This window comes from Numida meleagris, chromosome 6 (genome assembly GCF_002078875.1).
Source record: "Numida meleagris isolate 19003 breed g44 Domestic line chromosome 6, NumMel1.0, whole genome shotgun sequence".
In the NCBI taxonomy this organism is placed as follows: domain Eukaryota; kingdom Metazoa; phylum Chordata; class Aves; order Galliformes; family Numididae; genus Numida; species Numida meleagris.
In genome coordinates, this window is record NC_034414.1 from 22916974 (window position 1) to 22942037 (window position 25064).

General features: G+C 37.4%; 1 long non-coding RNA gene across 2 annotated transcripts in view; it reads right to left on the reverse strand.

Annotated features, from left to right (window-relative positions):
- LOC110402010 overlaps nt 16521-25064 on the reverse strand; it is a 101527-nt gene continuing 92983 nt past the window's right edge. For both annotated transcript variants that reach the window (XR_002440798.1, XR_002440799.1), the window contains 2 exons: nt 19973-20095; nt 16521-16897 (listed from right to left, as the gene is read on the reverse strand). This is a non-coding gene — a long non-coding RNA (uncharacterized LOC110402010). The remainder of the gene's footprint in view (nt 16898-19972; nt 20096-25064) is intronic.

Below are 25064 nucleotides of genomic sequence, written 5' to 3' on the forward strand. Positions count from 1 at the left end.
TGATTAAGCTTTGTTTGTAGAGGGAAATAAGTGTAAATAATAAAAGCTTTAACACAGTATCAAGGGACATGGTTAAAAGTGAGGCAACAGCCACTTATTTGGCTATCAAAGGATGAGGTGGCTACTTAATGTGCAGAGGCAGGAAGAGTGAAAAAGAAAGATGGCAAGCAGGAGAAGTAGCTGGGAGTGTAACTGTTGGGTGGAATAAGAGAGGCAGAGCTTCTTCTAGCACAGAGCTTGTCAAAGGGACAAACTTGGAACTCAGTCTGTGACATAATGTGATCCAGATGGTGATGCTCATTCATTCTGCATCAAGAGTTACAAGATTTTCTCTCTTTCTTTGAAAATAAACATATGGCATGACAGAAGTATCTCTCCTGGTAACATCAGACCACTATGTTAGCAGAGGTTTTGACTGAATGAGCAACAACACAGTTTGAATAATGTAAGGCACTTAGAGCTGGGAATTGGCTATAAGGAGTCTCTGAAATAGAAACAAGAAGTTACTAAGCAAAATGCAGTGTATAGATAGAAGTTGATGGGGTGTTTTGATTGCTAATACCCCTGCAGCTTCTGAAAGCAACATCGTGTTCTTATAACTTCTGTTGTCCTAACGCCTCCAGTGTGTGGTGCTCATGTTTTGATTCTAGGACCTAGAGAAGTGGGAGATTAATGTTGTATCACAGAAGTACATCTGCCACCCCTGCCTAGGGATACTGTAGATTATCCTCCATATACTCAGCTTCTTCAGGAAAAGCAGTGTCTCTTGCAGTACTTCCACCTATCTAGAACAGACTCACAGTTAAATGGGTTTTGAACACTGTTGTTCAGTGCTATCATCTGCATGATTAGGCAGCTTTCAGTTATTTTCATAACAACTTGTGAATGATTGTCATCTAGGTAAAATCTCTGATTGAAGACATGATGCTTGTTTGAGAAGTGACCCCTCTTAGAATATCTGTTTGGAGACTAAATATTTCAGTCTGGGCTATAAAGCCTGTGTTGCCTTTTGTCTACTTTTTGTGTTTGGGTACTGATGACTAATAAAATAGGTTAGTATATCTCATATAGCTAGCTGTTTAACAAGGCGAAGATCTAACTCCATCTTTTGTTCTTTACGAACTCACACATCCAGGCACCACACACACTATAACTGTACCAAAGGAAGACTAAATTTAAATATTTCACCTATCCAATAAATCACACAGAAACTTGATTTTCTAGAACAGAAATGTGAGCCATAACTTTATAGTTAAGTCTGTACTGAGATTTCCAATTAAACAGGATTCAAATCCCTCTGCTTTATACTTTCAGAAAATTCTCTAAAAATGAATTAGATCTCCAAATGTGGCACAATAACTCTCTAGTAGATATTTTAAATATCTGGGTAGTTTTCTAGTTGAAAAATGTCTATAGCAAAAAAAAAAAAAACATTTTAAATATCACAATAATACATGCCCTGAAGTGGCTTAACTACTTTTTTCTTTGATCCCTGTGTTAACTTTTAAATCAAAAACTATGTTGTTTTTTTTTTAAATCAAAAAGAATGGTCCATTATTTTCTACGTAACTCAACTCTTCTGTACATCAAGAAAAGCCTACAATGATATTGTATGTGTCAGAAATGTATCACTGCTGCTTCTTTCTACAAATTTGTAATGAGTATACTATAGGGATTTTAATCCCTAGTTCAATACAATTTTCCTCTTTGAGAGGAAAATAATAATTTTGAGGAAACAAAGAATTGCCTCATGGTGTTGTTGCAGAAGATACTGTTAAAAGCAGCTACTTTTCCAGCAACATTTAATTATTTAACAAAATGTGTCTTCAGTGGAATGCCCTTTATGTAATCTTAATGACCAACAATGTGTGTTCATCCTCTCTGAGAAGCTAAATGTATTTAGCTACTTTAAAGGCATAATAAAAGCTGAGGAAAATCATGAGGAAAAGGTTAAAAGAATTAAGTGTGCATAAAATAACTACAAACTGAAGAAGCAGAAGTAGGAAATCTGCCTGTAGATGCTGGAAGGCATCTACTGGATGGCAATATTAAAAAGAAGAAAAGTATTGCCTATGAATATGGGAAGGGAAGTATCTATTAAACAAAGAAATGAGAAACTAAGGTTGAAAAGCTAGAATTACTTGCCAGATAGAAAGACTAATTATAGTGTTATCAACCTCTTAGGGAAAGCATTAGAAAATCCCTTCATTAGAGCTGCTCAAATTTAGGCTTTGGCAAAGCATCAGAGGATGTTCAGTGAAAAACAATTCTTTTCCAGTGAGGTGAATAGGCTGGAGAGAAGCTGATAAAGTGACAGTATTAACATGGTGCACAGATGGATGGGAAATACATAGTAAATGCTGAAATCAAAAGTAAGCAGTTTTGTTTGAAAAGGGCACAGGCAATTACCAGTGCTTGAATTCAGAAAGTCCTGCTGATGTTAAGCACAGTTAAAGAAACTGGAAACTTCTAAACCTTTCCTGTATTACCTCTAGTGCAGCCCATTTTGGTCCTTTATGACCAACTGATTTAATACTTCATCTTTCTGAATGGCTACAGACTGTGAAGCATTACAAAGGACAGCACTCCACACCTTAGAAAATCAGTTCCATACAATTAAAAATGCCATTTATGCAAAAATTAAGACTCCAGATAGTAGGATGTGATAAGAGCTGCTGCTTCTCACAAGTACTCTGTGGACTTAAAGATTTAAGGGAATTAATACAGCTGTTTGTCTTCCTGAGTCTCACCTGTGGCTTTGTTGCAAGTACACTGCCAAAATCATTTTTTCTTACTTTCCTTGCCTTGCCTCTCCTTCTGCTTTTATTTATCTCATTTGAGACTCTGTAGTCATTTGAGGATATCACTTTGCATTAAAGACAGAAAATTAAAGTTGCACTATATTATTTCATTAAGCATTCTTTCTTATTCTTTATTAATTTTTCTGTCAAATGCAACTTGTCAATTTTTAGCAGGTATTATACATATCTTATTTAGTTTTAGTTTTACAATTTTAAAAAAAAGTGTTTTTAATTGGTAGGATAAGAGCAACTTAACTATTTCAGCCAGTCAGCCTCTCACATAATCTTATGTTTGTGTAAAATAGAATAGGAAATACATAAATAAAAATGAGAGTATTTCGTATAGTGCAATTTCTCCCTTTGAATATGTGGAGGTGATCAATACCAATTTTCTGCATGGCTACAGTACTTCAGAATCAATTACTTGTTATACAGAATGTGAAAAGTTTTAGGCATTCATTGGAAAACTAGAGATGAAATATTTTGTGCAGGCATTTCAGGAAAAGAACAAAACAAAATGAATGAACTTGGCAAAGATGGGAGCAACTATTTTATAATTATTTTAAACACTAACTCATCCCTATAGTATAACTTAACCCCAAACTAAAGTTCAGACATTTATGAGAATGCTGTCAAGACTACAAATATAGAGGCAAACATTTCAAATCTCCTATCTTAAGAAGGTTGGATAACCCACCATCTACAAATGTTAGAACTATTTATATGTGAATGATTTACATAAGAAAAGATAAAAGATTACAGTTTGTATAATAACAGCATGTAACTGAGCAGTTGAGAATGTGAAATGGTTATTTTGGGGGAAAATAAAAATAAAACCATCTTAAAATAAACCTGGAAAAGCATAATGCCAAAATCCTCTACTTCAAAATAAGTACCTCATACTGGTAGTAAAATAAGCATGGGTGGAGCCTGTAACTCTTAGTTGCTTCCTTTTATTATTCTAACAATGTTACTCATGGCAATCTCCCATTTTGTAGGAGTACACTTGACTTCAGTGGAGCTATGTGAAAAGGAAAAAATAAACAAGGGAAAAAAAATGTGGTAGAAAATCTCTCAGTTCTCAGCCAAGAGATAGAGGCAAGCTTGCACCCCTGCTGTTTAAGTCTCCTTGACTTGTTAGGATTACTGTTAGGATGGAAAGGCTGAACCCATGTTATACATCAGGATGAGCACACCATGGCAGTAGAACTGGCAATAATCCTTTTGCATCTCAGCTTCTTTGGACAACATCCTGCTCCAGTGTGTCCACCTCACACACAAACCAGGAGTATCCCAATGTGCTCTGTGAGACAGCGGTGCAAGTTCTCCTTTGTACTGACTACCTAGTCTTAGTGCCTCTTGATGCTACGAGTGCTGCTATTAGTGATACAAGGGACAGATCAGACCATGGAATGGCACCTCATGGTGTTACACATTCTGTAAGTTGATCCCTAACAGGATAGAGGTTAGGATCATAGATGCACAACACAAACATTCCGTACATTGAGGAAAGGCATGTCTGTCCCAGAGGGATGCTGGTCCTTACTTCCCCACCAAAAATGGGTTAACCTTGACTGTTAAGTTTGATTTTGCAAGTGTTTATGCCATATGCACTGAGCAGATGTCTCCTACCTCAGAATAAAGTACCCCAGCTCTGGGAATGTTTAATTCATCTAAGAGAAAATCTTAAACTGCAATAAATATACAGACACATGAATGATCAGGGAATTACCCCATCAGAAAACATCTAAAAGTACTCTCTCAGTCGCAGTTCTCACATAAGAGAATGAGAAATGATAAGGTGTATTTTCAGTTGTTCTGAAATCAGTTCAGCTAATCTGATGTACTCCCACAGAACTAAGCTGCTACTTCTCATCAGTCTAATGCCTCATGACCTCCTTTTCCCTCATCTCTTTGAAGCTAGATACTGTGCCCACTGAGGTGCAGTCAGAGACTTCGTTTCTGATCTCAGCAAACCTCTGCTATTAGTATTATTTTTATCTCTAAACACCTGCTGCTTTCTAACTCAGGCATTTTTGAGCAGCATACCATTGGATAAAAGTAAAAAACTACTATTTTCCTAAATACCAGCCTTTCCAGAGAAGCCAGTAGAATTTTTAACTTCAGTAGACATCCATGAACACATACATAGCCAGAGATATAGATGTGCTCTGAAAAGGGAGCATATGCTGAACCAACGTATGTTGAATTTCACTGTGTATCAATGACGACACTAGATACCTTGTAACCTGTGGAGGTTCATTAAATTAACTGTGGAGAATATAGTGGGATTAGGATATAAGGAGTTCTGAAGACATGTCGCTAGTGCCAAAATCAAATGAAGTACTGTGAAGTGCAGTGCAGTTCAGAATCACTTGAGCATACTGACTTGAGAATCTTAGGATGTGATTTTAATCTGCTCTGCAGCTTAGACAGTCACTACTATCTGAAAAAAAAAAAAGCAACGTGAATGCCATCATTCTAAATTGGTAGCCTTTTATATTCTCCTTGCCTAAATTTTGTAGAAATGGAAATGACTCCTCAGAAATTTTATCAGAAAATATAGGCAAAGAACATAAATTTAAATGACAGAAATTACACTGAAAAAAAATAAACACAACACCAAACCTTGAACCTGAGAAGAGGTAGCTGGAATGGGAAATCTGCATTAAAATCAATTCATAATTCATTAAAATACATATAGAGTTTAGAATGCTAGGGAAAGGGAAGCAAACTAGAGATCTAGCCATTCAGAAATTTTTGTTTACCATGGGATTTTCTTAACAGTTCACGGTTTCAAAGGTTATTGTGGTAGTCTACTTAGTTCATGTGAGAACCTGTCACTGGGTAACCAGCATTTTTAGCAAAAAAAAAAAAAAGTAACTAAAGTTGAAACTTCATTCTAAAATAGTAGTCTTGATGTTCAGAGTCTTCTGTGCTTTGTAGAGAATTTGGATGTTGAAATGGAACACTTTTTTTGACCCACCTTTTGCACAAAATAAACCCACAGTTTCACAGGACGCCTGATTCCACAACATATGTGTGGAGTCATAATCAGAGTCATATTCAGTTTCAATGAAGATTTGCATGGGCAATTTAGAAAGTTATTAAGTTGCATGCATATTGTGTAAGTATGCATGGAAGCTTGAGGTAACTATAACCTGACCAATTCAGCACACTCGTAAACCCAATTCTGTCCACCTATCTCACACTCTGGTCTTTTTCCTCATGCAGCTTCTTCAAATAAGTAAACAGTGTAAAGATATGAGAAAATGCAAAACTTACTGATACCTCAATGATTTTTGTGTGGACTGGAAAAGAAATGGAACAGACAAGGGATTTGTCGGTGAGAAACCTAAAGATCAAAAAAGCAAATGCATGTGGGTATGTAAATACACACGTGTACATCCTTTTGGGTGCTTAGAAATCACATATCTCACTGTATAAAATAATTACATGGGCATCTCCAGCACCATTCCTGTAGTGAATGAAGACAGATTTCAGTGAAATATTGTGTGGACTCTCCCTCCCTGCTTTTATTAGAGTCAGCCTCAGGAAATAAATCCTGAAATAAATCTTCTCTTCTTTCATTTTTGGAGCGTTTCCAACCTTACTGAAAAATGTAAAGCAATCTGCAGTAATTTGGGAAATAGAAGTGTTTCAGAATGATAAAATCCCTATGTAAGTATGTAAACCACAGAGACAGATGTATTTATTTACTTATTTAATCAGAAAAAAAAAAAAGCCCAATTAAATGCAGACAGTGTGTCATTTAATGCCTTTCTGCCAGTACTGAAAAGGTTTTGCTATTGGCCTATTTTGTTCAGTTCTTTGTGCCAGACTCCAGCATACTGTATACCATTTAATCTCTTCTTCCTTTCCTAAAGAATTCCAGAATCTCCTCATGGTAAAGTGATCACAGACATAAACAGAGTCAATGCAAGATCAAATATTCACATACATGCAGATCTCCTCCCAAAGTTGAGATTTCAAACCCTGACAATAAAATACAAACGGAAAAACAACAACAACAACAAAAACAACACCAGTGCGATTGCTGTCCAAAATTATCTACTCTCATACACTCTTTTTCTCCCCTTGTTCTCATTTGGGCTGACTCCCACTGGGCCCAGTTCTCCCTGATGCTGTTGCATACAGAGAGAAATAGGGAGTTGGTACACACGGGGTCATGCAGAAAGGAAATATTTCCAATTACATGTTTTCTTCTGAAACTACCTAAAGGTGTTTACACGTACAGGCACACTATATGTGCTAAACTACCAAAAAAGCGTGATTCAGGGATACAGCATCAGTATTATTCACCTCCCCAGTGGACACCTTCTAAATTTGAAAACTATGAGGCCTACTGTGAAACCATGTCCCTTTTTATCCTTCAACAGGGATTTGAGATATTGTCTATGCATGCATATCAAATGCATGCATAGACAATAAAACGTAACTGCAGTGTAGAGGACCTAACTGATTATTTGCTCAAAGTGGAAACAACAGTTCTGGACTTTCAAACTCTGAGATTTTCTTATTTCCATTCTCCAGGCACATTTTTCTAAGACACATTATCATGCCCTTTGGCTTAAATATAAGGCCAGAGAAAGCTGCCACAGAACTGTTTAAATCAGGGGCAGACTTCAGGCAGCACTGATAGGATGTACAATCACCAGCCACCCAAAAGGAAATTTTGCATGAGTGAAAGAGGAGACATGAAAAAAAAATATTATTTGTTTTGACTCAGATGTCTACAATAGGAATTTACAAGTGACAGTAAATGGTCAGGAAAAGTTTTGATCATTCTTCTCTCATAGCTGTGCACAATTTACAATTCTATGCATGTGAGAATCCTTTGGGCCAAGAACTTAAATACCCATATGCTGAAATACACCCCCTTACACTTTATATTACATGCTGAGCTAGAGGTTAAGTGAAATAAATGAACCACAGAGAAATCATACATGAGTATTTACCTGGTTCTGCTACATAACAAGGTCTACCTTGTCTCATACTTGCGGGTGTATTGCAGAGTACAGATGATAAATGCACACTTTTGTCTCAGCCTTGTTCTCAGAAGTAAAATGATAATAAAAAAATTAATAAAAGCAAATGAATAAAAAATGATAAACTGAGACAGGGGAGACTTAGGTTAGATATTAGGAGGAATTTTTTCACTCAAAGGGTGGTGACGCAGAGGAACAGGTTGCCTAAGGAGGTTGTGGATGCCCCGTCCCTGGAAGTATTCAAGGCCAGGCTGGACGTGGCTCTGGGCAGCCTGGTCTAGTGGTTGGCAACGCTGCACACAGCAGGGGGGTTGAAACTCAATGATCTTTGAGGTCCTTTACAACCCAGGCCATTCTATGATTCTATAAGGCACCATGCTCAGAGACTGGCCTTGGGGTCTGGCAATAGCAGCAGAGTGGATATGGAGCTTATATTGTAAAAATATATTGGACTCACCAATGATCAAAGGAAGGACTGCCTGCACATACTTGCTGTGTCAGCATATCTACATTACCTTCTGTGGTTGTACTGCTACCCTCTGTGCACAGGCATAGAAGGTTGAGGTGTCCAAGGCTGTCTCACCAGTGTGTTACCACCGTGTGTACAGTGTTTTCAGAACAAACTCTGCTAACTGCACAAAGCAGCACGGTATAAATTTGCCTTTAATTTCCTTAATTAGTAGTTTAATTATATTGTTAATATACATACATTGACACATTATATAAAATATCTCTATTATCATCTTTCCAGTCAGCATAACAAAGCAAAGAGATGTTTACTGTTGCAGCTCTAGTAATCTAGTGAATCTAGAATTGAGGCTGTCATCTCAGCAGGGAGATGGGAAGGAGTAACTAGAAACGTGGATTATTTTTAACTTCTATTGGAAGTCTTCAGAAATTTCTTAGTAGATATATATGGTATCTGGTATCAGTGAATTGAATGGGAAAAATAAAAGCAAAGGATAAGAAACAGCTGATATCATTTGGCTAGTTGTTCCAGAGGACTCATTAAGTGAGTCAGAACATGTCTATCTTAAAGCTTAGCACCATGGAGCTGTGGTGATCAAGGACATCAGATACCTCCTTTCTTCATGGTCAACAGAGGTATTCACAAAATCATAGAAAATGTATGGAGAAGTTAACTCTGTTCTCTGTAATTCTATCGTGTCACCCTGCAATCATTGTATCTGCTTTCCACCAAATGTCCTTTTAAGGGAGACAAGAAGGGAGATGAGGGGGAGAAAAGATGTTTGTATTCTGACTAAGGATCTTAACTTTTCAAAAACTTTTCCCACAAATTCATTTTTTCCTACAGGACCTTTGTCATAGCAAGTCTACAATTTTTCTTTAACAAAACTCTCTCTTTACTATCGGTAATAGGTACACCCCTCCTTATCTGGAACTCCCTAGGTAGCAGTGCACCCTCTCCCTTTCCACCCGTGTTTTTCCATAAATCCCACCTAAGTCTTACTGCTGTTCAAATTTTTGGGGCACTCATGGAACTCCTTATAACCAAACAAGGCGTCCCAGACTTTGGTATTAATCTCAGTCAATGGATAGCTGTAAATTGAGCATATTGGCTTTTCTGGTTGAGCCATCTGTATCCCTATTGATTCACAATAGCAGTTTGAATAGCACAAAGAATTTAGACCTGGTCTATTGGAAATCTGAAGTAAGTAGATTTTATAGTGTCTGCTAGAGACTTTGCAATGGAAAGCATTGACCATAATCACACACGACTGCAATAAGCAAGCACAGAGAAATGTAAGATGAAATAGATTAATCATTCCCCTAGCTCATTCATGTCCAGTGCATCTAGGCTCTCAGAATTTATCACTAGATTTTGAAAACACTGTAAGTTCCTTCACACTATCTAGAAGCCTAAATCATAACTTTTGGTTTTGTGTTTAAAAACTTGAGTCTTCAGAGTAAAACTAAATTTTCCAAAGGGAAACGAAACCTTTTTTCTTGCTCTCAGCTTACTGTCTTTGTTACTCAAGATTTCTAAAGCTATGTTTTGATCAGAAGTGGAGTGTTCTCAGGCCTTAGAAAGACTCAAAACTGAATCAATTGCTCTTTGAAGCCTTGCTACAACTTCCACAGAAGCAAGTCCTGGAATGGGCATGACACACAAAGTTTCTTGGCTTATCATTGCTAAGAATGAACAAACAGTTGTTTTCCTGCTATTCCCAAACAGCTCATTCTGTGAAGATAATGGGGAAAAAATCCAGTCTGGAGTGAGAAAAAGATACTTTTGACATTTTCTGAATTCTTTTTTGAGGGTTACTGCTGCTTTGTCAAAAAAGAAAATATTTCATCCTTGCTGCCTTCCAGCATGATTCTCCCTGGATTTCAAAGGCAAGATTTCTTTGTTTATTAAGAATTTGTTTTGATTGGCATGTGAGATTCTCAGAGCATCCAAGGTCCATGTTAGCTACGAAAAACCAAAAGAAGCCAAGTGAATCAGTCTATAACCTTAAGCAGCTGTGGGACAGACTTTGAATGAGCAGGGCTCCCTCTCCTTTCTTTTTTCCGTCTCTGATTCATTGGAATAACTTTCCAAGCACTGCAGTAATAATCTGTGTGAGTTGGGATTTTTGGCTTCTGATAGTTACATGTTATAAGAGGACCCAGAGGTATTTTTCAAAGAACGAGAATGAAAGAATGTTCTCATTTTGAGGTTTGTGTGCGTGCACTAAATGGAAAACTACCCTTCATTTAGAATCCAGATGGGTTGGTTTTGCTTCTGTTGTTTACCCATATTTTTCACAAATTTCAGAAGCATCATTGTCTGCCTTTCTTGTAGATATTTATGTGACCCTTGTGACTTTGAAGCTAACATGCAGACTGCTTAGATTCATCACCACAGGAGAGTAAGAAAAATGTAGCACAGCTGCGTGGCATAGTGGGTAGCATGTACTGCTCAGGAGCAAGAGAAGGTCAAATTCAAATTTCTGAGCTGTTGCTGAACTTCCATTTGGATGTTTAAACTAATGCTTCTTTGATGTAAAGTACAGAAACTTCTTTGAGAGCAGAGAGGTGAAAGACATTCTCACTGAGATGTTTACTGAAGATGTTTCAAAAAACAATTTACATGAACTGTATCTGTGACACGGTAGTACATAAAAATAAATGATGTTATTTGTATTTGCCATTCTAGGAAAATTATTCCTTTTAAATTTATTCTTTCTAAGTAGTATATTACAATATCTGTGATGTTACTTAAAAGTAACAGTAATGTGAAAGCTGAACAAGCTACTTTAATTTTGACACTTGCAGATTTTTAGTGCCTCAGTATTTATCACCAGTATTATCTTCGTGTGATAATTCAATAGTTACACAAGGGAATCATACTGTAAACTCACAGAGAAAATGAAACAGTTTTACTGCAAAACTAACGTACACTTAAGTTAATATTCCTAGACTTACAAAACATGGTGACCTTTTTTGCGTGTTCATAAACTTGGTTTTACATTTTGTTAAATTTCAAAGAGGTTGGTTCATGAGCTTCCTTCTGAGGTATTCATTCAGAACTGACTCTAGAGATCATGAGGTCTTATCATCATTATTTTCCATATCGGCTCAGTTTTCTGGAAGTGCTTTCCTAAATGCATAAATTACTGGGCCAAATCCTGTGATTCTAACAGAACTGTAGTACTCAGAGGTATTCCAGAATAACTCGGGAAAAGCAGGGTAACTTTTACTTGTCCTAAGAATGCAATATTATTACATGTAGTGTTACCAAAATGAGAGTAGTGATCATACTGACCACATTTCTTCTATATCACATCCTTCTTTTTCTACCCTCAATCTATTTATTAGTTTCAGCAGCACCCTCTTTGAATAATAAAGTTCTTAAAGAAAGACTAAACTTATGCATATGCTTCAACAGCACATCATACATTGTACTGTGGGTAAATAGGAGCAAGAATTAACAACGCTTGCAGTTCCTTAAAATTCACCCTTTAAAATACTTTTATCCTCTGAGAACTATCAAATTTAAGTTAGTGTTTTGTAAGGACAGGATGAAGAAAACAGGCCTTTTGGTCTAAGATGTTATGTTTTCCCCAGATTGTCAAGACAAAGAGGTATGGTTCACAGCTGAATGGAACTGATTTATGTCATAGAAAATCTGAAGTCAAATGTCATTGTCATTCTATATAAATATTCAGCATGTGTGCAGTTTCTCCCAGGCAAGCTTTCTCTTTGTTTCAAGACACTGGCTTATCTTAGATTTCTTAACATAAAAGTAAAAATTAAAAGGAAAAAAATACATAGAAACTAGACAAACAACATTGAAAATGCACATTTATGTACTCCTTCTCAGATGAAGACTTAATAGAGTTCACTTAACACTTATTCACTGAAGGCAGATTAAATTTGTAATATTTTGTTGTCACAAGACAAGCTTTGTCTTAAATTCTAATGACAACATTTTAATGCAGGAACTTTCACTGCATTTTAAGAAACCCAAAACTGTCAACGGTTTACGGGCATTCGGCCCGGCTCCGTGACAAAGGGGATGGGGGACCCACGGGCCCACGCCCCGGGAAAAGGGGAAAAGGGGAGAAGGGTAAGGAGATGGCCCTGAGAGCAAAGAACAGCGGCAACAATCTGAGGAGAAACAAACTAATTTACTAAATAAAATATCGGAATGCAAAACAACACACTATAATACAATATAATTACAATTTAAGCTGATAAATCCAGTACAGAGAGAGAGAATGTCCCAAAATCAAGGTAGGCCTTACTCTACTACCGACGATAAGACGGCTGGAGAGCGAGGTGCTGCCAAGACAAGAGACGGCGGGAAAAAAAGGGCAAGGTCTCGTGATCTGCAAGTTTTTATACTGTGAGCTTTTATCTTTTCCCTCCGGCTGGAAAATGGTAACAGAGGAGCAAAGTGCCGTGGGGGATGTAGTAGTCCTTCTCTTCTGAGAACCAGGTATATTCACTACATGATGTTATGATGTGGAGTACCAATAACCAAAAATCATAAAACCATGACAAAAACCAACACTGAAAAAATAGATTAGTGAAACCACCACCTACCACGCCTCAGGATGCTTCTCACTGGCAGCTGTCATACTTCCAGTGATCTGGTCCTGCTGAAATCCAGCTTCTCATTTCAAAGTGCAGAAGTGTTGCATGTGGTGTAACACTGAGATCACAGTTATACCAGGGTTAACCTGTGTTCTGTGAACTACATACACACATCCCCATATGCCTTTACATTTTGGAGACCATCCTAAGCTGTTCTATATATTTTGCTGTTTGAAAACCAAACAGTTTCTGTTATTTTTAACAAGTAACAATTCCCTTTGTTTTGCTCTAGTATTCCTCCAGGAATTCATAGACTTTTTCTCCAATATAGGTGAACATTACTGCATTTAGTGGTCCTTGTGCCCTGTTGTTTTGGACAGTAATCTTCTGGATCTCCATGTGTCTATCTGCCCCTGTGGTAATGACTGGATGTCCCAAATTGCAGGACAAATTGCTGCTACCTGCATGTATAGAGATGTTTTGTGCATAGTCAGAAAGTCCAGCACTGAAGTAGTCTGTATTGTCTCATTTGAGTCTTGTCTGTAATGGCCAGATTATACCTAACAAGGACATAATAGATGGTTTGCTCCTTAAGCCAAGTTGGTGAGGAAGCTGGTACACTGGCCATTTGAAATGTCCCTCTTGTTAAGAGTTCTATTTAGTTCTATGCTAAAGGAGCAAGAGAAAAGAGGAGAGAAAATGAAAACTCAATGAGAAGAGGATGCAAGAGAATTTCCCATTCCCCTTTCCCTGTAGTTTTCTATATTGTCTTCACAAACACAGTCTTCATCTTTGGCATGTAAATTAATCTAGATGTTGTTAAACACTTTTAAAAGGCTACAGATTGAAAGTTATTCACTCCCTCTCCCTCCCCAGCTGCATCCTTAACCATTCAATGCACTGGAAGCAAATTTTTGTGTTTTCTTGTACAGACTACAATTGCAGTTTATATTTCCACCATAAGATGGCATTGTCAGTTCCTAAATTTGTTCCACTGCCCTGGAGTGATCTGGAGCCAATACTGTACTTGTATAAAAATCAGTGGTGTATGTCAGCACCTACCCCACCAAAGACTTGTGTAGCTGCTGGCATCACTAGAAGAAGAAGTGCAGTATAGCTATAGAAAGAGACAAATTTTGTAAACCTTCTCTGAGCAAGTGTCAAGAATAAAAATATGTTCTTCAATGATAAATGTAAAGGTCAAACAAAAAATTCCTGTTCCCAGAGAGACTGCTCCTTTGAAAATGATACCAAAGGCGGTATTAGTTTAAAGTACTTAACAATATGCAAAAAACAAAGTGAGAATTTGACATTTTAGAAGGGCAAAGGCAAGGTATTTTTCATGTTCCTCAAAGTGATGGTCCTGATCCTCAATTACAGCTGAGAAGTGGTCAAGGCTACTATGAATTAGGTGTTGATTCCTGAAGGACTCTATCCTGATTTGATGTCCAAAAACAAATTAGAACAACCCTGGCACCACCATGTCTTAAATAGATGGTTCTGAGAGAGAGCTCACTATGGTAATCCAAGGTCATTTAATTGATGTCCTAGCCACATCTCCTATCTGCCAAATGCAAGATAGTTGAGTATAAGGCCCTAGACTATCTTAAACTCAACTCATCCCTTGCTCTGGAGTGTGAATTACTTACAGAAGAAAAGGATCTAAGCACAGGTCAATTAAAAGAGCACTGTGCTTTCAGATCACTGAGTGGTCTCAGACTAAATGAACAAAAATTATATGTCCTAGCTATTGCACAAGCTGCTGGAATTTTAATGTTTGAATATCTCCATCCCCTGTGCTATTTGCTCTGACTCATCTTTGCCTCACCTTGTGTCAAGGTTACTATTTCCATTTTTCTTCTTTTTTAAAAACTTTTCACATTCGTAGCTTAACGTCAGGCTCATTGTACTGCCTTCTGTTTTTCAGCAGAGATATTTATGCTGGTGTGCTTTGTGGCAATAGCACAGGCCAGCTTTTTTATCCCAATGGGAACATTCACTTGATTAAGGTCATTCATTTGCTTACATATTTGGCAGAATTGATGTTTCTCAGCATTTCATACATTTTGAACATGTGCAGAAAGTAGAGCATACATTCTTGTTTTCATCAGTTTCATCAACAAGCTGATAGGATTGTTTTCCTCTGTTGTCTCAGCTCCTACACTTGACAATAGATTCACTTGGGAATGTTCCTGAGACATGGCTACATTCTGTGATGTACAGGTCTGGAACAGAGGAATTAGCACAAGGTAGACACCAGTATCTACATTCCTGGCAACTTACAGAATTAAGATTTATTTAATAGCATCAGGAATTAAGCAAGTTAAGAACAAATAAGTTTATGTTGCTGTACTCTGACCCATACTCTTTTTCTAAGAAATGCTTTTTTTCATTCTGCCTTGGCAGATTAACCAGTGATAGAGATATGAAAACGGCACACACGCATGTAATTGTTTTCCTGTCCTTCCTTTCCTAATGCTCAGACACACAACAATTGACTTGGCCTTCATCTTAGATAACAGGGTAAAGTCTTTTAGTAGGAAGATGAGCACAAACACACGCAGGCTGAACATGGCATTGTCCCAGCAGAGAGTGTGTCTGTTCAGTTAGTCACTGCTTCTACCTCCCTGCCTTCTAACCCCCAGGTCTCCTCCTCCCCAAAGCCAATTTTCTTGCTTTGTACATGGAAGATCCTCCCCTTCATTTGTGCAAATGCCGATTAATTACTGGACATACAGTAACGGGTGAAGAAGGTAGTGGGAACCTTTTAAAATGGTGACAAAAGAGGAAACCATTTGCCACTCATGAAAAATTAACAGTCTAATCAGAAATAAAATGTCATTGCTTACATTGATTTTGACAAAAACACTTGTATCTTGCAAAATAAGGTTTCAGTACATTCCACAGTGGTACTTTAAGTAGTCAGATAGTACATTTTTTTAGTTTACCTTTATTTCACATAACACTTTACTTTGATAAGCCTTCAGGGTTTCCAGAGGAAGGTCTGGAATGCAATTTCAGTATTTTATCCAAGCTTTTAGGTTTGAAAGTAATTTGTTAAAATACTTGAGTGTTGTATTTTGAGTTTCAGAGTACATATTTCCAACTACATTTCCATCTATCACATCACCTCCAACGAGTGTAGTAGATTCCTCATGGATGTCACCTTCCATAAGTCGAATCGTATAGATGATAGGTGCACACTAAAACAATTTGTCTGTTGTTGTTCTCAAATTTGGACAGATAAATCTAGAAATATACCAGTTTAAAACACTTTCTTCTCCCTAGTGATCTTTTTATATTCATTAGACTTTTTTGTAGGTTTTGAAATACAACCACATGCTTATTTTCTGAGTCCACTTTTTTGAAGAGGCAGACAAAATCTCCCTCATTACCCTCAGAATGGACCAGCTGTGTATGTTAATTCTCTTTTCTGGTCTTCTGAAGAAACGTTATCACCTTGGGAAAATAACTTATTTATTCTATATTTGAATTACTTCATCAACAGAATGGAATATTTCATACTATAGAGAAGTGCTTGGAAGATGCAGCACTCAAATATTTTTATGGCGCCAGCATGAGAATGAAGAGGTAGGCAGACAACTCTTCTTTCACTTTTTATATCAGTGCCTGTCAGAAGAGTTCAGGAATACAATTGATTGGAAAATTTTCAGCAGCATTTTGTTGAAATCTTTATTGGATACAAAATGTTTCAAATAAAGCATTTTGACTAGTGTGTTCAGCGTGGAAACACACCCTTGATTCCTAGCAGGCTGCTGACATCCCATTGTACACAATCCATATGCAGCAGGACTCAGCTTGACTTTTGAAGCTTTTTGAATATATTTGAATGTGTTGGAAGAACATTCCAGGGCCTGAAGCTTCAAGGCATGCAAACCAGCTGGAAGCAGAGCAGTAAATTATTTCCAAGATACCCAATTAAGAGTATGGATTTTAGAAGATCTATGGTCCTCCAGGAGGCAGGCAACAGTCTGATGGTTGCTTTAGTGCTAGAGAAGCTGGGAGCTCCAGCCAATCATTCTACTGCAAAGGTGACAAAAAAAAAAAAAGACATCTTAAGTTGGAAAAAAACATTTTTTAGCATTTCTAAAAATGCATCCCCATTCCAAGCCCATATTCTGTATTGTAAGAAATAAATAATATTGCTTTCGGTCTTACATTAAAAGGGAATTCTGAATCTCTACGGTACTTTTCAGAATGCTGGATTATGTTAACTTCAGTCAAAGTGGGGCACTAAATCTGTAACTACTCTCTAATAGTTTAAAGTTCTTTTATATGAATATTAACTGCTGATGTCTGGCAATATGAGCTCACAAATGAACAACAATTGAACAACAATCTCATTTAGTTACGCAGTCATCTCCAGTGAGTGTTCCAGCACTGCTTTCTTATGAAGTATCAGAGGATTGTCATGACTTTATCCAACAAGCAGCCATCTCACTTGAATCAAAGAATCGTAGGCGTTGGAAGGGACCTCAGGAGATCACCAAGTCCAACCTCTCTGCTACAGCAGGTTCCCTGCAGTAGCTTGCACAGGAAAGTGTCCAGGCAGGTTTTGAATATCTCCAGAGAAGGAGACTCCACAGCCTCTCTGGGCAGCCTGTTCCAGTGCTCTGTCAACCTCACAGTAAATAAGTTCTTCCTCACGTTCGTATGGAATGTCATATATTTCAGTTTGTGCCCGTTGCCCCTTGTCCTGTCACTGGGCACCATTGAAAAGAGCCTGGCCCTGCCCTTTTGATATTTGACTCCCATTTGACTCCACCCACTTGACTCCCACCCTTTAGATATTTTTAAGGATTGGTACTTTTAAACATCATTCTTCTCTTCTCCAGACTGAACAGTTCCAGGTCTGTCTTTTCTCAAGGGAGATGCTCCAGGCTCCAAACATCTTTGTCACTCTCTGCTGGACTCTATCCAGTAGTTCCCCATCTTTTTTGAACTGGGGAGCCCAGAACAGGACACAGTATAGCACTTTATTCCTTGTGTTTTTAAGAATGTTTTCCTCCCTGTGCAAGGGTTTGATTGACCTGCTCCTCTCAAGTCAATCTCAAAAAGAGAGGGGGATGAGTAGAGTAAAACCTCTTAGGACATTAGGAAACATCAGTTGTTTCTTTAGCACTGTTGTTGAGTCTTCATCTGCAGAAATTGACTGGTACAATACAAAGCTCCTGTAACAGTGTTTAAATGCATTGCTGCTTGGCTGAGGTCAGAGAAAATCACACTGAGGGTAAGGCTGTGCATTTTGTTTATCCATATACAATCATTTCTGCTGATGTATTCTCTCTTCGACTTGCTTTCAGTGAACAGCCAAGCAGAGCTGAGGAAAATGTGTGCGTAACAGTTTTCAGTGTGAATCATGTTCTTACCTTGTACTGATCTAAAAAGAATTTGTTTCAAGCCAGGAACAAGACATAGAAATGTGATTCTTTACATGGAATTTCTAAAATATTTTACAGTTCTTCTACAGTTTAAAGTGTTTAATACTAAATTTAACTACTGCTGTTTCTTTTACAAGAATTCTGTAACTTCAGTCACAGTCTTTCCCCAAACAGCCAGCGAGTAGCCTTTGTATACTAGCACAGTCTGGTTACAAAATCTCTGTGCACCACATCATATAACTGTCTTTGTGAGTCAATACATCTTGTGCAGAATCTGCACTCATGTTAGTGAGCTGAACCATGAGAGCACTGTGAACGTTACACTGTGGTGATCTTATGCATCAAATATTGATAAATGGATGTAACTCAGCTTTACCTGAATTATTCAAAATCAACAGTCCAAAAGAGAGAACTAGGTAAACGAGATCTCTTTTCAAAGGACGCTTGAATTTCTTTTATAACTTAGGAAGATAAAGAAAGCAGCTTGACACTCACTATTTCCATCCAACTCCCACCCTTCTTACCTCCAAATTAAGAATTAAGATTCCCACCCATCTTTCCATAGCTGTGTGATGTTAGACTTCTTATTTCAAAAATTTTACCATATAACCTACAGAATAAAATATATATAGCATACAGCTATATATATAGTTCTCTCAAATCCTTTTTGTGTTCCTGAAGCACAGGAACTATCTTGTAAAGTAAGTTAAAGAGACAACAAATTTAAATTCTAATGAGATAATAAAAGCAAATGTTTCTCTTTAAATGGTGATTTCAAAAGCCAAAAAAATACTTCTTTCTTTTATTTGTTTTTTAAAAGTTTACCAAAGAAACTGTTGCCTCAACAGTATTAGTTAACAGTCCTATTAACCAGTAGGAAGCATAACTGTTATGATGCTGAAGCTCCGAAATTCTTTAATAAATGTTTTGGAAAACCCCTAGATCACCCTGGCTGGATTTCCTTTAGGTTCATACCCTGTGCTAAATTAAGTTTGAACTTTAAGAGGCTGTGAGCAGCCACTGCTGGGGGAGATAATGAAGTTTCTGTCCTAGGTGAATTGCCTAGTGTCTATTAAGAGGCCACTTTATATCTTTGCTGTCATTAATACTTTCATGACATTTTTAGGATCCTAATTACCTTTCAGTCATCTAATCTTTTAAATTTGGTAGAAATCAGCCTGTGGGTTCTAAAGTCATTGGACATAGGCCCCTCACAGCTTGATAGCATAAGATTTTTTCTTCAGGAAAAAAAAAAGACTGAAAATCCTTCCTTCATGTCACTGTTTGAGGGAGCAGAATGTTGCCACCACACCCTGTAAGGTGTATTTATCACTAAAACAGAATACCTTGCAGTGACACACAGAGTTCAGCCCAGTTGAACAGTATCGAACTGCAGTTGACTATACAGACGTTAAAAGTGTTTTCTTTGCCTTAGTGGACAAGCAGATACCGCCAGACTCTCTCAGGAAATGCAAATGGTGTAGGCGGTGCCTCAGTAGCAGAGATAAACACACGTGTAGCGTATTAGTTCATCAGCAATAACCACAAAGTAGAAACAGGTGTTACAACAAACTTCAATTTGTGCTCAGTGAAATCAAAATTTTAGCTTGGAATAGGAACGTTGCAAAGTTCTTCTTCCCCTTTTTTGAGTTCTGTACAAAGGAAGCCTATGTGAGCACATCCTGGAGCATAAAACCGTGAGTTATTTTTTCATTACCTTCCTTTACCAAGCTTGTATGAGTGAGTAGCAATCCAATATGTAGCATGCAGGCTATGGATAATTCAGAGTGATTTTGTACTGAAAACTGCTTCTTGCCTCTCATGTGGTCCTATCAATTGCCTAGAAAAAAAAATAGTTTCAATCAGAAAACTTGTCATGGTTTTGTGATTTTCGGTTATTGGTATTCCACATCATAACATCATGTAGTGGACATACCTGGTTCTCAGAAGAGAAGGACTACTACAGTCCCCACGGTACTTTGCTCCTTTGTTACCATTTTCCAGCCGGAGGGAAAAGATAAAAGCTCACAGTATAAAAACTTGCAGATCACGAGACCTCGTCCCTTTTTCCGCCATCTCTCGTCTTGGCAGCACCTCGCTCTCCAGCCGTCTTATCGTCGGTAGTAGAGTAAGGCCTACCTTGATTTTGGGACATTCTCTCTCTCTGTATTGGATTTATCAGCTTAAATTGTAATTATATTGTATTATAGTGTGTTGTTTTGCATTCCGATATTTTATTTAGTAAATTAGTTTGTTTCTCCTCAGATTGTTGCCGCTGTTCTTTGCTCTCAGGGCCATCTCCTTACTCTTTTCCCCTTTCCCCTTTTCCCGGGACGTGGGCCCTTGGGTCCCCCGTCCCCTTTGTCACGGAATCGGGCCTAACGCCCATAAACCGTTGACAAAACTGCTTCATAAAACGTTCCCTAGTTGGATTGTTATCCAATCAACTGTTACAAAGTCTAGGATAATCCTCAATAAACACATTATGATTATGCTTAATATAGGGCAGTTGCCCTGTAGGTAAAATGCTTAGATGTTAGCTAAAATGCCTGAGTTTTTCCCTGGAAAGAAAAGAATAATGTGTAGCCAGTCTAATAGGAGCCCGAATGCTCTTGTTGTGTGCTTATATTGTAGCAATAGTTGAAAGTTCAAATAAAGATTATTGTTCCACTAATCACCATCCAGCTCCAAAATAAAGGAATGTCTCATGCCTGAAGATCATTGAGGTCTAACCATGAGATGAGAGAGTGAATTTGACTGTAATAGAAAGAGGGTTGAGGGGAAGAATTTTCTACAAATTATACAATATACAAATACAACATATATTTGGTAATTATTAGCCTTCTAAGAAACACACAAAACTATGTCTGTGACCACCTCCAGCTTAGATGGAGGATGTTTGATTTTTTTGGTTTGTGCATACATGCATAAACTTATATTAAACTTATGAATAATGAAGTGTTTCTCCAAGAAAAAAGGGAGTATAGTTCTCTAGCAAAGGCTAACTTTTTCATCTCACTGTTGCTATCTACCCCCTAGGATAGAATGACTTAAAAAGAAATAAAAAATGCCCAGCGAGTAGTAGCGATGACCCAGATCATTCATCATCTTCCCCTACTTACTATAAACACTTCAGAGCAGAAGCTGTTTTCTAATTCAACAGCAAAATTTCACTATGTCATGTGAATTTAAGGTACAATTTAAGGTGAAGAGAAGCTAAGCTAAGGAAGAATATTGTTGAAGGATTTCTTATGATTGTGGTGTATCTTGCAGTTACTTTTCATGACCTACCCGATCTTTCCCCAAGCCTACTGTGGTCCTAAGAAAGTCTAGCACAGGCAATTGTAGGCCAAGTCTTTAAAGAAGGGATGTTTGTCCTTAGAACTATCTACATCTAAATATAGTTCATTAAAAAGTATGAAGTATCAGGAAATGTGTGACGCACTCTGACTTTCAAAAGATGAAGGAAACAGTCTCATAAGTGTTGTAAATGGATTTCTTTGCACAGCATTTTTAACGCAACCAATACAGGATTTATCCTGTCCTATTTTTGGAAATCTTTAAAGGTTAGTTTGTGGTTAAGAAATTCAGCAGAAGCACTAGACAGCTATATATCTATCCGCAAACTCCACCTGTGACTGTGAGTGTTGAGCTGATTTATAAATGACACTGTATCCTGGCTTCTCTTTGGACATTTCTCCTTGCTGAACTGTGTGGTTCTAGCTAAAATGTGGATTCTGCTTTCCTGGCCTTGACTAGCAAGCTATCTGCAGCCGAATAGTTACAATTTTAGGTGGCCTGCTGCCAAGCAAAAACATTGACTGGCTTGAGCTGGGGCTGGAACTTTAACAGAAGGGCAACTTCCTTAACAGGCATTTTAGAGAAATTAGAAAGCTTGCACAGGAGAATGAAGAAAGTTCTAAAGGAATGGAAGGACTGACTACAGAAGAGAAGCTAAAAGGAGGCTACAGTTGATAATTTTCATAACTCTGATTGTATCTTGCATGGTGTCTTAGAGTGAAAAATTATTTATTTTAGGAGTCTCATTGAGAATATTCTCCAGAATATTCTCATTGTAGCTGTTGCATCATTTTAAATTGATGAGAAGCTAAGCACCCAGGTCTGGAATTTTGGGGAGTGTGCTGTTTCTCCTGAAAAGGCTTTGGAAGAATAGCACTGCTACATGGACACGGGCTGTCAGATTGCAGAGTTCTAGTTTTCAGGAGAGAGTACAAACGAGAATACCTGAATCTCAAAAGTCTGAACAGAAGTGCAGAGCTTGTGAGATAGAGCTGGAATCTCGACATTCACAGTTCAGGGGCCTGAGATATCCAGAGAATAGAGATCTTTGCTGAAGTCTGATAAGCATCTCAGTAGGGTACTTGCCAGGGTTGTAGAAATTGTGTCGCTGGGTTTCATTTGCGCAATGCTGTTTGTTAACTTTGTTCTCCATAAGCAAGGATTGGTTTTTTTGTTTTTTTTTTGTTTTGTTTTGTTTTTTTTTTTACCGCTAAAGAAGCAAATATTCTGTTCACGTGTGTGCATAGAATGTGTTTTCTTGCAGTTTTGGTAATGGACGCGTGCTTAAAAAGTTGCTTCCTATGGCATCTTTATTGTATTTATATATAGGAATGGATTACAGAAGGTAAGCCTTCTGTAAAGACTGCAGTTACACATGCTGTCCCTCTTCTAGACTGAGCAGCCATTTCTATAGAATAGAGTCCTGACAGCAGCCTGATGCTGTAGCTCGTGTGCAAACTGTGATACTGAAGCATTTTCCTTTGTGTACAGTTATTGACCAGCTCCATTTGCAACTAATTTAATAACTATTGTTATTAAAATTCATAGTCAGTAACCTTTCTTGTTCATCTGTAAGTAAAAAGATATGAATATCTGAAGTGTAAGGTTATGTTCCTGGAATTTATGAATTCTCAGTCTTGCAAATAACTCACTGCAGACCTTCCAAAATACCCACTGATTTGGTTTGTTTGCTTTGTTTTTGTTTGTTTATCTAATTGTCTGTGTTTCTGGCTTATGAATTTATCTGAGGTACTTATACCTGAAAATTAAAACCACCGATCTGAAATTTTCTTTATAGTTCATGGGTGTTTTGCACATGGAATGTAAAGATTAGTTTTGAATCTAATTGCTTATTACAATATAAGCAGCAGATTAACTGCTGTTGCTGTTATTGGTTCTGTGTGTAAGAATATGATATTCTTATTTTCATGAAATAAGCACTGGAGGAAAGAGATCGAGCTTTTATCTTGTTTCTTTGCCTCTGCATGATTATTTGGGAAAGCTTTCTCTAAATCTCTGACATTGATGAGAACCATTTGAGAAGTTCCCCTTAGCCAAGCCAAGTCTGGGCTCACAAGCACAATTCCATTATTTCAGCTGGATTTTATTACTGCAAGCAGCTTAACCAGCTGCAATAGCAGGAATGTTTAACCAGGAACAAGACAAACTTCCATAAGCTGCTTAATTCTGACTTGGGACTGTTCCTCCAAATCAATTGATATTTAAATAATTACTTCTCAGAATCTGTTGAGAAAAAGGATGTAAGAAGAAAATTAAAATCTAATGAAATGGGTAGAAAGCAGTGTCTGAGTAGACATATCTTAAACCTTAGCAAATTTTCAAAGGTTACATTATCCTTTTTGTCTCTGGAAATCTTTCTTTATACTTTTCTCCCCTCCTCTTGTACTCTTACCATTAGTTTTTAAGTAACAGGAGAAGGTTAAAAACTTGTAGTTCTGTCCCTCTCTATTTATCTTATATATCTGTATTTAATTTATACATATTTTTTTCTTTTGTACATATGCACAATTTTTTAAATCTATATAAAGAAAACTTGATCCCTCATAATTTATTGTGTTACTCTGGCAGATTCAATGCCTTGAATAGGAGAAGAACATTATTGTTGCTTTTCCAAATCCAGGGATCTTTATTTTAGTGTTTGTAGCCAAATTTTATCATAACTGTCCTGCTTCCTCTAATTTGCTCTTTATAAACTGTGTAGCTGTTCTTTTCTTCACTACTCAAATGCAGGATTGCATTTCAAATGTGGTAGATGAAATAATTCTTGTTTAGTAGGAGCTAAGCTCTCTTCTCCACTTTATACTTTTATACTTCTCCAAATTTTATACTTCAGGTATAGTTTAAGTAAGGATATTTTAAATGCTAGCTTTGATGGAATTATAATGTTGGGGTTTATTATGTTATACTATTAATGTTGGGAATTACAATATTCAGGGAGCTGAATTACTGACATGGCAGGGAAGGGTATGAAAATAGGACCTGCTGAGAGTACATATTTGTAATGTGAATATAAAAATACTTACAGAAATCAGTTTTGCTTTGTCTTAGGGATGAGCAGTTTATGTTTAAAGTTTATGTTTAAAGTATGCTTTGAAGGAAATGGAAGTGGGAGTATGGAAAATTACTTTTTGGGTTTGTTAGGTGTCTAGATTGAAGGCACTCACTGAAACTTATGAGATGGGAAATAAAGCTCTAAGCACTCTTGGGAGAGGAAAAGAGACAGAGGAGGGCTTTATGTTGTGGTCAGTGTGTTCAAAAGCATTTTTCTAAAGTGGAACAGTTAATCACTAAAACAACAAAAAGGAACACTGTCCGTATAGTATATCTAAGGAAGAGTGAAAACAGGTTAAGCATGTACAAAGCTAAATGCATGCATGCTCGTGCTCTGCAAGTTTCTTGAATTTTTTTTTTCCTACATTTCATGAGATTTCCCAGTTCTATTGAGGTTTGTGTCTGGTCACCCTCAGCGGATCTCTTTCCCTGAGAAT